This window comes from Misgurnus anguillicaudatus, chromosome 14 (genome assembly GCF_027580225.2).
Source record: "Misgurnus anguillicaudatus chromosome 14, ASM2758022v2, whole genome shotgun sequence".
NCBI classification, from domain to species: domain Eukaryota; kingdom Metazoa; phylum Chordata; class Actinopteri; order Cypriniformes; family Cobitidae; genus Misgurnus; species Misgurnus anguillicaudatus.
The window spans coordinates 3737422-3752902 of NC_073350.2; the positions used below are offsets into that span (position 1 = coordinate 3737422).

Genomic DNA, 15481 nt, shown 5'->3' on the forward strand with positions numbered 1-15481 from the left:
TTATCAAGTCAGATGTGGATTGCAAAATAGTTTAGATGTTTAGAGCGTACTATTCATCTGTACATTACATTCATTTAGTGCCATATGAAATGCTTATGTGGCTAAAATTACAGTGAAGAAAATAAGTATTTGAACACCCTGCTATTTTGCAAGTTCTCCCACTTAGAAATCATGGAGGAGTCTGAAATTGTCATCGTAGGTGCATGTCCACCGCGAGAGACACAATCCAAAAAAAATCCAGAAATAACAATGTATGATTTTTTCAACTACCTATTTATATGATACAGCTGCAAACAAGCATCTGAAAACCTGAGAAAGTCAATGTTAATATTTGGTACAGTAGCCGTTGTTTGCAATTTCAGAGGTCAAACGTTTCCTGTAGTTTTTCAGCAGGTTTGCACACACTGCAAGAGGGATTTTGGCCCACTCCTCCACACAGATCTTCTCTAGATCAGTCAGGTTTCTGGCTTTTCGCTCAGAAACACGGAGTTTGAGCTCCCTTCAAAGATTCTCTATTGGGTTAAGGTCTGAAGACGGGCTAGGCCACGCCAAAACCTTGATATGCTTCTTACAGAGCCACTCCTTGGTTACCCTGGCTGTGTGCTTTGGGTCATTGTCATGTTGGAAGACCCAACCTCGACCCATCTTCAATGCTCTAACTGAGGGAAGGAGGTTGTTCCCCAAAATCTCCCAATACTTGACCCTGGTCATCCTCTCCTTAATACAGTGCAGTCGCCCTGTCCCATGTGAAGAAAAACACCCCCAAAGCATGATGCTACCAACCCCATGCTTCACAGTAAGGATGGTGTTCTTGGGATGGTACTCATCATTCTTCACGTTTAGTGGAATTATGACCAAAAAGTTCTATTTTGGTCTCATCTGACCACATGACTTTCTCCCATGACTCCTCTGGATCATCCAAATGCTCATTGGCAAACTTAAGATGGGCCTGGACATATGCTGGTTTAAGCAGGGGAACCTTCGTGCCATGCATGATTTCAAACCATGACGTCTTAGTGTATTACCAACAGTAACCTTGGAAACGCTCGTACCAGCTCTTTTCAGGTCATTGACCAGCTCCTCCCGTGTAGTTCTGGGCTGATTTCTCACCTTTCTTTGGATCATTAAGACCCCACGAGGTGAGATCTTGCAGGGAGCCCCAGTCCAAGGGAGATTGACAGTCATGTTTAGCTTCTTCCATTTTCTAATGATTGCTCCAACAGTGGACCCTTTTTCACCAAGCTGCTTGGCAATTTCCCTGTAGCCCTTTCCAGCCTTGTGGAGGTGTACAATTTTGTCTCTAGTGTCTTTGGACAGCTCTTTCGTCTTGGCCATGTTAGTAGTTGGATTCTTACTGATTGTATGGGGTGGACAGGTGTCTTTATGCAGCTAATAGGTGCATATAATTTAGAAAAATAAATTAAGTGGATGTGGACATTTTAAAGGCAGACTAACATGTCTTTGAGGGTCAGAATTCTAGCTGATAAACAGGTGTTCAAATACTTATTTGCAGCTGTATCATACAAATAAATAGTTAAAAAATCATATATTGTGATTTCTGAATTTATTTTTAGATTATGTCTCTCACAGTGGACATGCACCTACGACGACAATTTCAGACCCCTCCATGATTTCTAAGTGGGAGAACTTGCAAAATAGCAGGGTGTTCAAATACTTATTTTCCTCACTGTATGTGGATGTAAAATTATAATTAGGTTGTTTAAATCTGGCAACCCCACATGAAAATAGCATATAGAAAATAGTACTGAAATAGCAGTTTAAAGTTTGCTTATTGCAAAATTATTAAATTATTAAATAAAATGTGTTCTAAGGTTAAGCTTAAAGTGCCAAACAGATCCAATATTGAAAATTACTTGTATTGCAGTGTGTCATGTAAACTATGTAAAAAGTTAGTTAAACCAAAACGTGCATGATACATAAAGTTATTGGCTTCAAAAGTAGGTAGTCCACTCTGAACCGCGTATCCGAGAATATTTTTTTTCCGAATCTCCCGCCTATTGTCTGTCTAGGCACAAAGCCAATAATTTGCATAATCTCCACCTACAGTCCTGCCCGCGAGAAACGAAAACCCTGCCCACAGAGCGCTAGTTAGTGTGTTAACCGTCGAGAAGACACTATGTTTTCAGCTGTAAAGGCAAGTGTGTGTTGTTTTCACCACCAAAAGATGAAGATGTGAAAAATCAGTGGTTAAAATTACTTTTTCAAGGTGGGATTTGCTAAACATTTGGCCATTAAAGATGGTTCAGTACCCACTTTATTTGGAACAACATGTGTCTCCTAACCACAATATTAGGAAGTTTAGAAATTGGACCTGACTGGCACTTTAAAAAATACAAGACCCAGTTTGTACAATAGCATTGTTTTGGGTCTGTCATGTCAACATACTGAATGAATTGGCAAAAGGCTGATTTCCTGCCTGCGTCACTTTAAAGCACATCGTCACGCCACACTGCACGGTCCGGCGGCATCAGATAACGCTGCTGTTGTTTTTTGATTCATCACGCTATCGTTCCGTTGACAGACCGGAGACAAATCCCCACACAATGGACGTGTCCCACTCTCACGCGTGTGTTCACAGCAGTCGAATGAACCAGGGCTGGCTCCTCTCACCTAAAAGCACAAGATGATGTTTCGCTTGAGATAAATAGAGGCAAAAGGCCTGACCTAAAGTTTTTACTATGGTTGTTCCAGTAGGCATGTGTCAGAGCTGTCAGAACTTCTAGACACTCCAACCCTGATTAAACCTCCCCTGCCTGTAGCTTTCTAGTGATCCATTAGACCTTGATTAGCCTGTTCAGGTGGGTTTAAGTTGAAGTTAAACTCTGCAGGATTGCGGCTCTCCAGGACCAACGTTCCACCCCTGTCCTAGACTGTCGTATGGACTGGATACTAGGGCTGGTTTAGAGTTACATGTCCAAGAGACTAATCGGATGTATTTATAGGTGCAGAGCGTATCCCCTGACACATTCAAGAAATAAATAGACTAAATAACTAACCTGTACCACAAAGCTATCATGTTTCTTTTAGGGTCCTAAATGTGCAGAATGACAGAATCATTTAGCAGGTGATTCAAAACATTTGTGTTTGTTGTTGAATGCAGTGAATGTTAAAAATCTGTGCTTTAAGTGGAAGTAGTGGTGCTGCTTTAATGCAAAGTCAAGTCGCCCCTTTCATATCAATGCAGTAATGCATATTGTTAATATTAAATCTTTGTTTAATGCACATAAATGTAGCAAAACTTTCTGTTACATGAGGTACTTTTTCATGAATGAAATGGAAATTGTCATGACAAATATTACTGTTATAACTTTTTATGCCGTTGTCAAAATGATTGTTTTCAGATTAAGTCAGATTAAACTGATCGCCCTCTCACAATTGGTTAAAGCGGTGGTTCCCAAACTTTTTGTTGTTCATTTTGGGAGAGGTGCCTGTGAGGCTATGCCATAGGCTACTAGGTAGGGTTTGTGTCTCTGCGTAGGCTACGCCGTACAACTAACATAGGACTATAAAGCCTAAATCTTTATGCTTGTTCACTGGTACAATGAAAAATATTTTGGTTAGGATAGTATGTCCTAAACAATTGCTTTTTTTTCTTCTAAAGTGTGCTTTGTAACTAATGCTCCAAATTTTTGCTTTTGCCTTGATGTCACGTTCTGTTAACCCAATCCACTTTAGAACGTTTGGGGAATATAGTCTATATTGAAAGCAGAAGTGAATTACCGTAACAACAACCATTGCTGTTTGCTTTATTCTGCGAAGCCTCGGCCACTTTTATAATTATCTCGCAGACGTAGGTTGCCCTTCGTAGTGACAAAGTCACGTTCTCATAATAGCTTCCAGACCACCATCGATTCACTATTTTAACCAATTCCTTTGAACGTTGTGTTTCAAACAAGGCTAGGAAATTACAGGCGTTAAATATGGTGTAGGTGTTGTGGAAAGGACAGCGGTCTCCAGTGTAGTGGGGGAAGCTTCAACTTTGTGTTTTTAAGCAAGCAGTGTGATTTACATTGACAAGGGCATAGCAAAGGTTCGATGCAGCCGCCTCTGAACTACGTATGTCTCCCAGTGCACCTCCGTCTGTTTTAACACAGATCAGTAGTACAAAAAACTTTAAATTGATGTTGTGAAAGGAAACCATACCCTTTGTTTTAACTCATCTCTAACAACGTACTTTAGCTATTAAGAAAGACATCTTTATTATAAGTTTATTTTTTTTATAAAAAAATGAAATAGTTTTTATTTTTAAATAAATATCAGAATTGTGTAATTTACCAGATTTTTTTAAGCATTGATGGATCATTTAAAATGTCATCTTGACATTGCCTTTCCCTGCTGTAGAAACATTTCCGCAGTATGCTAATAGGGACTTGAAGGGAAAATGAAGACAGAGAAATAGACCAGAAGATTGAAGATTTGGGAGAGAAACAAGACTTTCACACAACTTAGAGCTTGGAAAAACTAAAAGAGCTTCTGCAACAAAAGGCTTAGTAATAGACATACCAATAGACCCCTTCACAGTTCACGTCACAGGAAGTTCCCACTGCACATGTTGGGGTCAGAAAAGTCATTACAGCGGATTGAGTTGCGTATTATTCGGTATCGTCAAAAACGCCTACTTGCGTCGTGGGCTTTGAAAATCGCACCAGGTCTGCCGTTAAGTTTTTCGGGATTCCCGCAGAATCTCAAAAACAAAAAATACAACATCTGTGGCTGCAAGCAATTAAACGTGCAGACTGGGACAATGCAAAGATCAAAGAGGCTTGTGTTTGTAGTGCTCACTTCATTTCAGGTAAGGCATCATTTTTCAGCCCTGTTAGATTAAAATAGAAAGCCTAAATGGTATGAACAGTTTGACCCCATGCTGCGTGCGCACCCGATAGTCATTCAATGTTTACAAACCTTGAAGGGGTCTATACCACAGAATGTTGGAGAACAATAAGCATGGGGAAAATGTACATTCCACCCATTCAAATGGGCTGTTTATACCTGATATACCACAAGTGGACGAGAGAGACACATTCACGTTTACACCTGGGATTTTAATCTCTTTTGTCCACTTTCGACTGCTTCTGTTGATTTTCTGAGGGGGTTGTTGGTGGGCAAGTCTCTTTGGTTTCATTTAAACGCGAGCGGAAGAAATGACAGGTTTAAATTGATGCAAACTAATATTGTGACAGAGGGCTCTATCATACACCCGGCGCAATGCGCGACACAGCTGTCTTTTGCTAGTTTCAACCCAACGCAATGATCATTTTCATGTTTAGCGCCCATATTGCAACTATTTTTAGATGTTTTTTTATTTTAAATGCTACCCTACGGAGTTATTGTATATAATGACTTTGTGCCTGTGGATATGATGAGATGAGGACCGTTTTAATGTAATGCTTATCAAAACATTCACTGTGTTGTCCGAGTGCTGAAGGCTCTCCACATGTTCTTAATTTTTTTTGTTTGTTACAAATCAAGTATTTATAAATAAGCAAAAGTGGAATTGGACACGCCTGTTTAGACCGTGTGGTGTACGCTTTAGACATTGAGCTTAGATTCCGTTATTTGTGTTGTTAGAAAACAAGCTGCACAGTGCTTTGTAGGTGTATATGTAAGAGCTTTCTCTAAAATTTGAGAGCAATTAATAAAATAAGCTTGTGCAACTTTCAAACACTTGCAAAATGAAACTAAGATTTATCAGTGAAAGCCTAAAGATACACAGTGTGTTTGAGCTAGAAGTCATGTCTGATGTAAAAACATTGTGCTCACTACATCACATTAGATCAGTAGATTGAGAGTAGGCTCTTCACCACAAAAGCAATCCGATCAAATTCTTTTTCAACTACCTCTGAATGTGGACAAAAGTGGACGAGCTCAAAACATTTTAAACCTCGTTTACACCTGTCTTTAGCGTCATCCACTTGCGATCCGATCGATTAATACCAGGTATAAACAGACTCAAAATTATTTTTGTCTGCTGTTTTACGTTTGCACAGTTGTATGTAAACAAATAAACATATTAACATTTACTTGAATGTGATGAGAATCCATCCCTGACCACCTCTAAATGAGGTTTAATCACAATGCATCAGCATTTACTGCTGGTAATCCCTGGTAGTTTTTAATGCACTGTATCGTATAGTACTGTGTGTCCTGTTAGGGACTAGCAGGGAGCTACACTGCGACCAAAATGGTCGCATATGCGACCTTTTGAACTGCCGTTGCGACCCTAATTTTTAATGGGTCGCAAATGTGCTACCTAATGTTTTAGACAATATGCTATGATTTACTATGAGCATTTATTAAAACAGAAATGTGGATTTTAAGAATACGTTTTATAACGTGCTCTGAGCCATCAACACGTTGGCTTCATTTTGCGTGAAAAAACGTCGTGTCTCTCCCTATCAGTGTGCGTTTGCGTGCTCAGCTGTTTCTCAATGAATTAGGTGCGACGCAAGCGCCGTGTCTTCCATGTTTCTGAACTTGAGCAGAGGTCTTTCTTCACTGAGGACGCGGGACCCGTATGGTTCCGGGTTTATATTTTAAATGGTCTGTCGGGTCCGGTTAGGTCCTAGTTTAATTACTTTGGGTCCCAAGTCTGATTAATGTTGTGTTTATAACCCGAGTCGTTTGGAAAACGGCCATGATCGCTACCGCGCTAAAGCTCGAGTGCAGTTTCAGCGTGCCTCCGGTTTCTATGGCGATGGTTCTTGTTACGACCACGCGCAGCATTTTTCTTTCTCACATTTTTTTAATAATCTTATTATTAATAAACCATATCTTTTCTAAAACCATATCCATATTAAGTTTGGACAGAGATTGTAGCAAAAAGCAGTGCTAATGTCAAGCCCATCGCACTGAACGAGCAAAGCAATGTAAAGTCTGTCACCGGGACAGCAAGTAGACTTTTAAATCTGAAATAATGAGTGGATTAAGCTTTTTAAATCGGCAAGAGAGAAATAGAAAGATAGAGCAGAAGCAGTAAAAGTGCCTATCTAATAGAAATGATTACCATTATAACATCATTCATAACATCAGTCACATTTATAATCTATAGACCTGCACTGTCTATTAATATACTGTATACATAGTATTGTATTATATTGAGTTTGATAAAAGGGGTCTAATTGCTTCATATATCAGTGCAAAAACAGTAAGTGTTTTCGTGGTGCTTTGACAAACATTGTCAGCTTTGTTAATGGCAAAGAAAGTTTGGGGTGGTTAGATTGATGAAATATAATGTGAAATTAATATTAATTTTCAATAAATCAAAGTATTGTGTTGTGTCACACATTATTAGTTCTTCGTCACATGTATAGTAGACCATTATTTGTCAGTGGGTAATAATTGCCCTTTTCACCGGCAACCACCACCAAGTAAATTTCAGATCTGTGGGAAACACTGCAACGTTTAAGAAAACAAGAAGGCATGTGCAAAAGATGGCAAGTAAAATAAAAAGTATATCTGTATGCAATACAGTTTCATTATTGTTCATTATTATCCAGAGCGCCTTAATATAACTTGAGAAAAATATGTGCGAACAAATCATATTTTGCGCCAGTAACTGAAAAAGTTGGTAGCGCAAGTGCCACCAGTGGTAAAGGTTAGTGTAGTTCCCTGACTAGTGCCTTAAGCTTTCAAAAAATATATTTTTCAAAAGACAAGTATGTAAGAAAACTTGTCGAGTCCTCCTACAGGAGTGTTACCTCGATGCAGATTGCAAGAAACACTTTCATAACCTATATAAGTATTTTTTGGTCAGTAAGCATACAGTAGTTTTGCATAGTGCTTTAGGACAGCATGTTTTGTAAAGCGGAGTTTTATTTTTGAACCACTGAAAGCTTTCGCTCTTAACAGCAGGCTTTGTAAGAAACCTTTAAAACCATCAGCTTGTGTATTCTGTAAATGTCAAAGTCAAACATGCTGTAATTCAAAGAAGTGCTTTTCCATGGTTTCTTAATGGCCTTTTATGAACTCATTACATTTGTCAGATGTAATTAGAGGAACATTGAAACGCGAACACGCGTCTTTGTAAAAGTTCTACCCATATTCCCTGAAAAAAATAACAAATAACACTAATATTCATCCATTGTCTGTGTCCTAGCTGAAAACGGGTTGCATTCATTAGATTAGTCTGGAACATGGGTCTGAATGTATGAAGTGGGTCTGTATGAAGATAACAGTGTCTGGACATTGCATTCTTAATTTGAACTCTTGAGTCCTGTCTAAGAGATTTGACAGTTGTTTTGAATTGGTCACATTTGCCCACAATATCTTACACACTTACAAGGATTGCGATACGGTACAATGCAGCCCATTTCAATAAGCCAGGGAGTTTTCTTACTTTGGGAATAGAATGGGATACAATTTTAAGAAAGCTATTATTCAGTTCACACTAATCTTAGCAAAAACATGTTGTGTGAACTGTTGTGTTCCAGAGTGAGTTAAGAACCCACCCGGACCCGTCTAATACTTAAAGCAACACTATGTAGTTTCCATGTACAAATGACTTACAGCTCCCCCATGTGGTTGAAAAGTGCAACAGTGCCTGGTATCAGACACTCTTCTGCAGGCAGGGGGAGGGGCGGGGCTGTGTGCTCTACCCTCCATCGCCACTTTCAGAGTGTGCTTGTAGCAGCTAGGAGGCTGCTCAGGTTGCAGCAACAGTACAATTTGTCCACTTAAAAGTTGTTCTATCACTGAAATAATTTTAGAGACATTATTTAGAGGTAAAAAAAAACTACATAGTGTTGCTTTAAAAGTTGGACTCGGACTCTTGCAGTACCGAGAAATGCCATAAACGTAATGTGAAACCAGGATGTCAATTAAACATTTCTTTATTTCAATATTTAGAGGGTATGCACGTGCCATCACCTTCGGCGAAAGTGACTGCGGTTGCGCCCACTGAGTGGCAAAAGATAGAGCGGCAGCATTTGTGTATAGTGTGAAATCAGTGAAAACACAGGGGAAATGCTTCTAAATGGGAAAAAGCTGTTGTGCGATAGACTGTACTAACAGATTAACAAGAATTCAGAGCTATCGTTTTACAGACTGCCAAGAAACACCGAAAGGAGAAGTAAATTGATCGTTCATGCTAATGTCCACAGACCACAGGTGGGTTGATAAGTTGCTACCGTCACTATCAAGCAGAGATTTTACTTTCTACTTAAAAGTATTTTTTGAGTATTTGTATTTTATCCATATTTTTCTTTGGAAAACACATTCCAAAGCATATTATCATAATTTTTACTCTATTACATTTCAAGTATATTAACGTACTTTTACTCAAGCAAAAGTACAACATTTTTATGTAATTAGGTATTAAATACATTTTAATATGCAATATTAAAGAATACACAGTATGATTATTATATGCCTTAGAATGTAGTGAAGTATTTTTTTCCAATACAAACATCCTAATAAAGCACAGATGCTTGGGAAGTGTAACTAAGTATTGTCCATCTCTGCTATCAAGTCCAACTAAATTCAATTTAAGCTGATAATAGTCAGTTTTACTGGCATTTTACAGCAGCCACTATGAAAACCAGCCATTTTGTTGAACGTTTGCCACTCAACAGGGCCAGTTCCGGCATGGTCACGTGGAAAACTGATGTCAATGCATACCCTCTATTATAGCAAACAGGTTACCCCCCTTTTTCCGTTTGGGCACACCGCAGGCAGGCAGGTGCTCTATAATAAGGGAGACGCTCAGTTAATGCTCCGTCCAGGAGCGAAGTTGGTCCACCAAACGTGTCATATTACAGTCCAGTGTCACAGGCCCTGCTCTATACAGCCATATAAATGCCAGCACAGTGCCACCCAGCAAAAGAATTGCGTGAAGCATGATAGGTCCTTGCCGACAAAAATTTCAATGGTTTGTTCACAAAGACGCAGAGTCTTTCTTTTTCTCCCTCGGCCATACAATTAATATCGGCCGCAGTGTAAAGAATCAGGTGCTCTCCTACAAACAAACAGTATCACTCACTAACTAGCACATTAACAATCTTTTTAACAAAATCACCTGTGCTCCCAGTAGCGCCTCACTGCAGAACACAACATCCAGGGGGCGGGGTTGGATTCAGATCCAGGGGCGGAGCTGGATGCAGATCCAGAGATCCCATTGGACGACAGTTTTACCACAAGACACGTCATACACGTGTTACTCCATTACCATTTCAGCATTAACTCGTAACTAAATTAAGTTATTCTTTTGACATAAAAATGAACTTTACTTATGACTACAATAAAAGTAGTGCCTTTACGGTGAAATGTAATTTTTTTGCTATAATGTTTTGGAGTAAAACATTTCGGGTAAGCCTACTACGAGTAATCTTACCACATAAGACCTATGAATGGATACAGTATAAATATGCATAATTATTAAAATACATAGGCTATGGCATGTTATTTAGAAGAAAATAATAAATTGAATATTTATCTTGTATGGACTTTGAACTTGTTTTTACGCGTCTTTGCTTACAGCCATTAGAAAACAGGTTTCCCTCGTAGATGGTTTACTTTTTTTTATTTGCTAATAAAAGATATCAAATACATTTGTTTTTATATTTACTCGTATAGGAATAGCTATGTAATAAGTGGGATAATGTACAAATAAATCCCTTAAAGCCCCACTGTGTAGGATCTACTCCCATCTAGCGGTAAAAATCTATATGACAACCAACTGATTATTACGCTCTAGCCCCCACCATTCGGAACGCGTTTTAACTAGTACGGTGGCCCTGTTATGTCAAGGTTAACATGGCTTCCAGTAGCTAAAGCTAAAGCAATGAAAAAAATGAACAATTTGCAATCGTGTGATCCGTCAAAGCACACAGATTTATGTTAAACATGTAAAAAGTCTGATTGTCATGATATGTCCGCTTAAAATCACATACAAAAAGCAATCATAAAGACACTCCTTTTTCATCGACGCGAGGAAAAATATCACAGGGGCTGTTTCACTTGGTATTTAGATGTGTTTTCGTCGATCAGATCACAAGTGGACGAGAGAGACACACATTACGTTTACACTTGGTGTTTAAATCCGTCTCTTTTTGTCCATTTTCGACCGCTTCTTTCCATATTACTGAGGAGATGGTCTGTGGACGAGACCCTCTCCTGTCATTTAATCATGAGCTGGAGTAATCACAGGTTTAAATGGACGCGAAACTATTATGTCAGAGTCCAATGCTTATGTTTTAAGTAAACGTTACATGTCCGTGTGTATGTAAGAGCTTTCTCTGATATTGGTGAAATAAGATTGCACAACTTTCACACGCTTGTAAAATGAAACGAACGACACGCAGATCAGCTGCGTTTTATCAATGAAAGGCTAAAAATAGCGCTGTCACCGTGTGTTTGTGTTAGAGGTCAGAAAAGATGAGAAACATTTATCTCAGTACCTCAGATTACATAAATGGGCGGAGAGACGGCGTGTGGAGCACACAAAACCACATGCGTGTTTACACTAACTGGTTATGCTATAGTTAGCCAAGGAACTATGAAACTTCAAGTTTACAACATAGACTGTATGATGTAAACGAATATGCTGAATTACCTGTGGTGAAGATATAAAGTAACTTAGCAACTTCAGTGTCCATTGAGCCCCATCTTGGAAAACTAACTCCAATATTGACTTTGGTCTTGATGTTTTTCTTGTCGCGTTGTTGTTTAAAATCCCCGTTTCGCTTCCTTGGCGACTTGTTTTAATGTCCTCGAGAATATGTCTTCAACAGGCTTTCAAATCAAAGCATTAGATCGCAGGTAACACGGCGTGCGGCCAAAGGATTCAGTCTACGCAGGTCGCAGGCTGCATACGTCATCAAGCCTGGTTTATTTAAATTAACTGAGCATTACATTCGCAAGTCATAAGCATATTACATCAATTTACAATTAACTAAGAATAATTGTCAGCTTTATAATTGTTAATATTCTGAAATAAGTCTGTCTTGATGACGTATACCGCCTACACATGCAACGGGAGGCTTCAGCAAGCGGCCAGCGTGAGTGTAGTCTGAAAGCGCGAAAGGCGAAGCTTGAATTTCAGGAATGTCCCTCGTCGGCGAATGTATTTCAAAGATGGAGGCACAACATGGATTCAGCCAGAGAGCGATACGGTGGTATGTATTTTAAATGGCAGATTCTACACTTACGAGAATACTTTGATTAGTGGGGTGGAAGTAATAACACATGAATGAGCACATACTTTTGAAAGAAAACATGGGTTTTTCCTAAGAATTAACTAAAAAAAGTACACAGTGGAGCTTTAAGTGATATCACATTGTCAGGAACGTGTCCTTCCCCTTACACCTAACTGTGATACTTTCTAAATTATGAATCTTTCTTGACTATATTATTAATCAAACGTAAACTGATAAGAGCAAACGTTGGCTACCACAGGTTGCAACTAATTGCGGGCTGCAACAACGCAAATATACTGGTTCATTTGGCGGAACAAAAGTATATAAAGTGGGAGGAGTTGGATCTAGATCCATCCCCGCCCGCTGGATGTGTGCCGCAGTGAGAACCATCTCTGTGCTCCTCCATGGGCGTATACCTTACTCTCCCCAATTAACACAGCATAAAACCCTTTATTCAAATATTCGGTCTCAGAAAATCATGTTGCTGAGAAATTCCAATTTAAAAACAAGCTTACATTTAACTCTACATTATTGTCACTGTGATGATGTGCGATGTGCATTTCCACATTATTATGTGAATGTCCAAAAAGCATGAAACATGGTTGCTTGCTGAATACCCGCTTCAGGTTCTGGTCATTATCAGACTCTGAGTTCACCGCACCAGCAGCCAAAAAAAAAAACATAGCAGCTTTAAAATGTATTTAAAATAGGGTGGTTATCTTGTCAGAAGCTACAAAACAAATAAGCTGTTCCTGGATTTTTGGAGATGACACAAAACTGTTGAAAATTTGTCTAGAAGAAAGAGATTGTCCTGTGTCTATTTTTAACTCTTTCCCCGCCATTGTTTTTATCATTTTTACAAAAGTTTAATGCCTTCCAGAAAGTGTTGTTCATTAAATATATAAACATACAATATATCAAATGAAAGAACAGACCCTCTGCTTTAAAATAAACAAAAAAAGTTTCATTCTAGATCCAACCTTTATTAGTTCTCTTTTTATCACCTTTTAAATATGGGTAGGTTTCTTCAAAAACACCTAATTTTGAGCAAAAAGCTGAGATTGTGTTTTTGTGAAGGACTTTTAATTGAGATTTGATTCGGAACGATGATCAAAACATACATAGAGTTTTTACTGTTTGTATTACAGATTGCCGGAAAAACTTGCCATTGGCAGGGAAGCGTTTTCTCTTAATTGACAAGTTAACTCATCAATGGCAGGGAAAGAGTTAAGTAAATATCCTACTTGTAAACTTCGGCTCTTAGAGATGTTACTTTTAATGCTCTTATTTATTTATATTCACAAAGTGTTACTTTTTCAACAAAATTGTGCAATTTGCTTGTTGGTAATAAACATTTAAACTCTTATCCATTGTATTTTATGTTGTTGGGTATCACAAAACGGAATATAATATGAAAAAGTACAGCGGTTTGCAACGATTCTCCTTTTCCCCACAACGCATTGCATTATGTCACATTGGGGGGAGAATTTACCAAAGCCCACATTGAGAGCATTTGACCACCGAGGACTGGTGGTCTATGAAATTTCCCGGTTGATCATACATGTTGGTGTCACGACACGGAAGGGTTGTAAGGACAGGACGCAAACGCAAGGTTCAAAATAAATAACATTTAATAATAAAAACACGAGGGCAGACATGGTGAAGGCAGGAACACATGAACACAGGAACATTAACACAGGAACAGACAGGGTATCAATGACAATGAACCGGCAGTCAGTATTGCACAAACACAGGTATAAATACACAGACTAATGACAAACAGGTGGAATGAATCAGGTGATTAATCAATGAATGTCCAGGTGACAGCGATCAGAACAGAAACAAAACATGACACGGATTTAACCGTGACATAACCCCTCCCTCTACGAGTGGCTACCAGACACTCACATAAACACAAAACAAAAACAAAGTCTGGTAGCGAGAGTCCAAGGGAGGGGTGGAGGGCTTGGGGACCCTGGCGAAGCCGGCAGCCGGCGGGACGAAACCAACAGGACGGTGGGCCTGACAGCGCCAGGAGAACCGGAGCGATCGCTCCGAGAACCGAGGCAGACGAATTACCCCCCTTCTGGGAATCGTCGACGATGAGGTGCCCCCCGGAAATCATCTCCCGTCCCCTCGTGGAAATGGAGACCCTCACTCGGTAGCCACCCCGGGGAAATGATCGGGCGTGGTCCGTTCCGGATCCCCCTACGAGCGGGACGGTGGTCCTCCGAGGGACCGCCGACTCAACCGTTGGGGGACCGCCTGGGCCGATCCTCCTCCCGCAGGCCCGCAGGAGCGAGCGATCGCTCACGGTGGTCCCCAAGAGACATCGGGGCTGATGGGGAATGAACCCCGATGTCACTACTCCCCCTCGACGAAACTCCTGGGGGAGCCGCCCTCCGTGAACTTGCTGCGTCCTTGAATGGCCGGTTCATTCTGTCACGACACGGAAGGGTTGTAAGGACAGGACGCAAATGCAAGGTTCAAAATAAATAACATTTAATAATAAAAACACGAGGGCAGACATGGTGAAGGCAGGAACACAGGAACATGAACACAGGAACATTAACACAGGAACATTAACACAGGAACAGACAGGGTATCAATGACAATGAACCGGCAGTCAGTATTGCACAAACACAGGTATAAATACACAGACTAATGACAAACAGGTGGAATGAATCAGGTGATTAATCAATGAATGTCCAGGTGACAACGATCAGAACAGAAACAAAACATGACACGGATTTAACCGTGACAGTTGGCTCTTGCAACCTCATCCCAGTCAGTCGCCATAGTTTTAATACTATGCTGAGGCTACCTTTCATCCTTTTCTCCCCAACGTGACATCATCACTCAATTGCATAAAAAAGTTAATACCAAAAACTAAAATAAACTGGTCTTTAAGACCATTTTTGAGACATTTGATGATACATATATCTTGAGTGATTTATCTACCCATTAATCGACAGTGGTGGTTAACCTGCAACACGCCCTTTAAGAAATGTTTTGTGTTGTGCCGCATTAACACCATTATTTTCTAATAATTCTGCGGCCCGTCATCCATTATTCCAAACTTCGTTCATTGTAGTTGTGAAAACTCCTCTGTCTTTGCACTCTTGCTCTCTCTCACTCTCTCTCTCTCATGTTGTGTGCAGCGCCTGGAAACGCATCTCTCCCACATGACAGTGAACAAATTAAAAGGTAGCAGTGTTTTTAATATGCTTTTCTTCATGTACTTGCCTTTTTACGTAAACGTCAACATTCACAGATGTTATTGACAGAGAAGACTGCTAATCGATTTTATCATGACTTACCGAAAGGTT

The 15481-nt window shown here is 39.7% G+C and overlaps 1 protein-coding gene across 1 annotated transcript in view; it reads left to right on the forward strand.

Moving 5' to 3' along the window:
* poc1a (POC1 centriolar protein A) overlaps window positions 1-15481 on the forward strand; it is a 114190-nt gene that overhangs the window by 36314 nt on the left and 62395 nt on the right. The gene's annotated exons all lie outside the window — the stretch shown is intronic.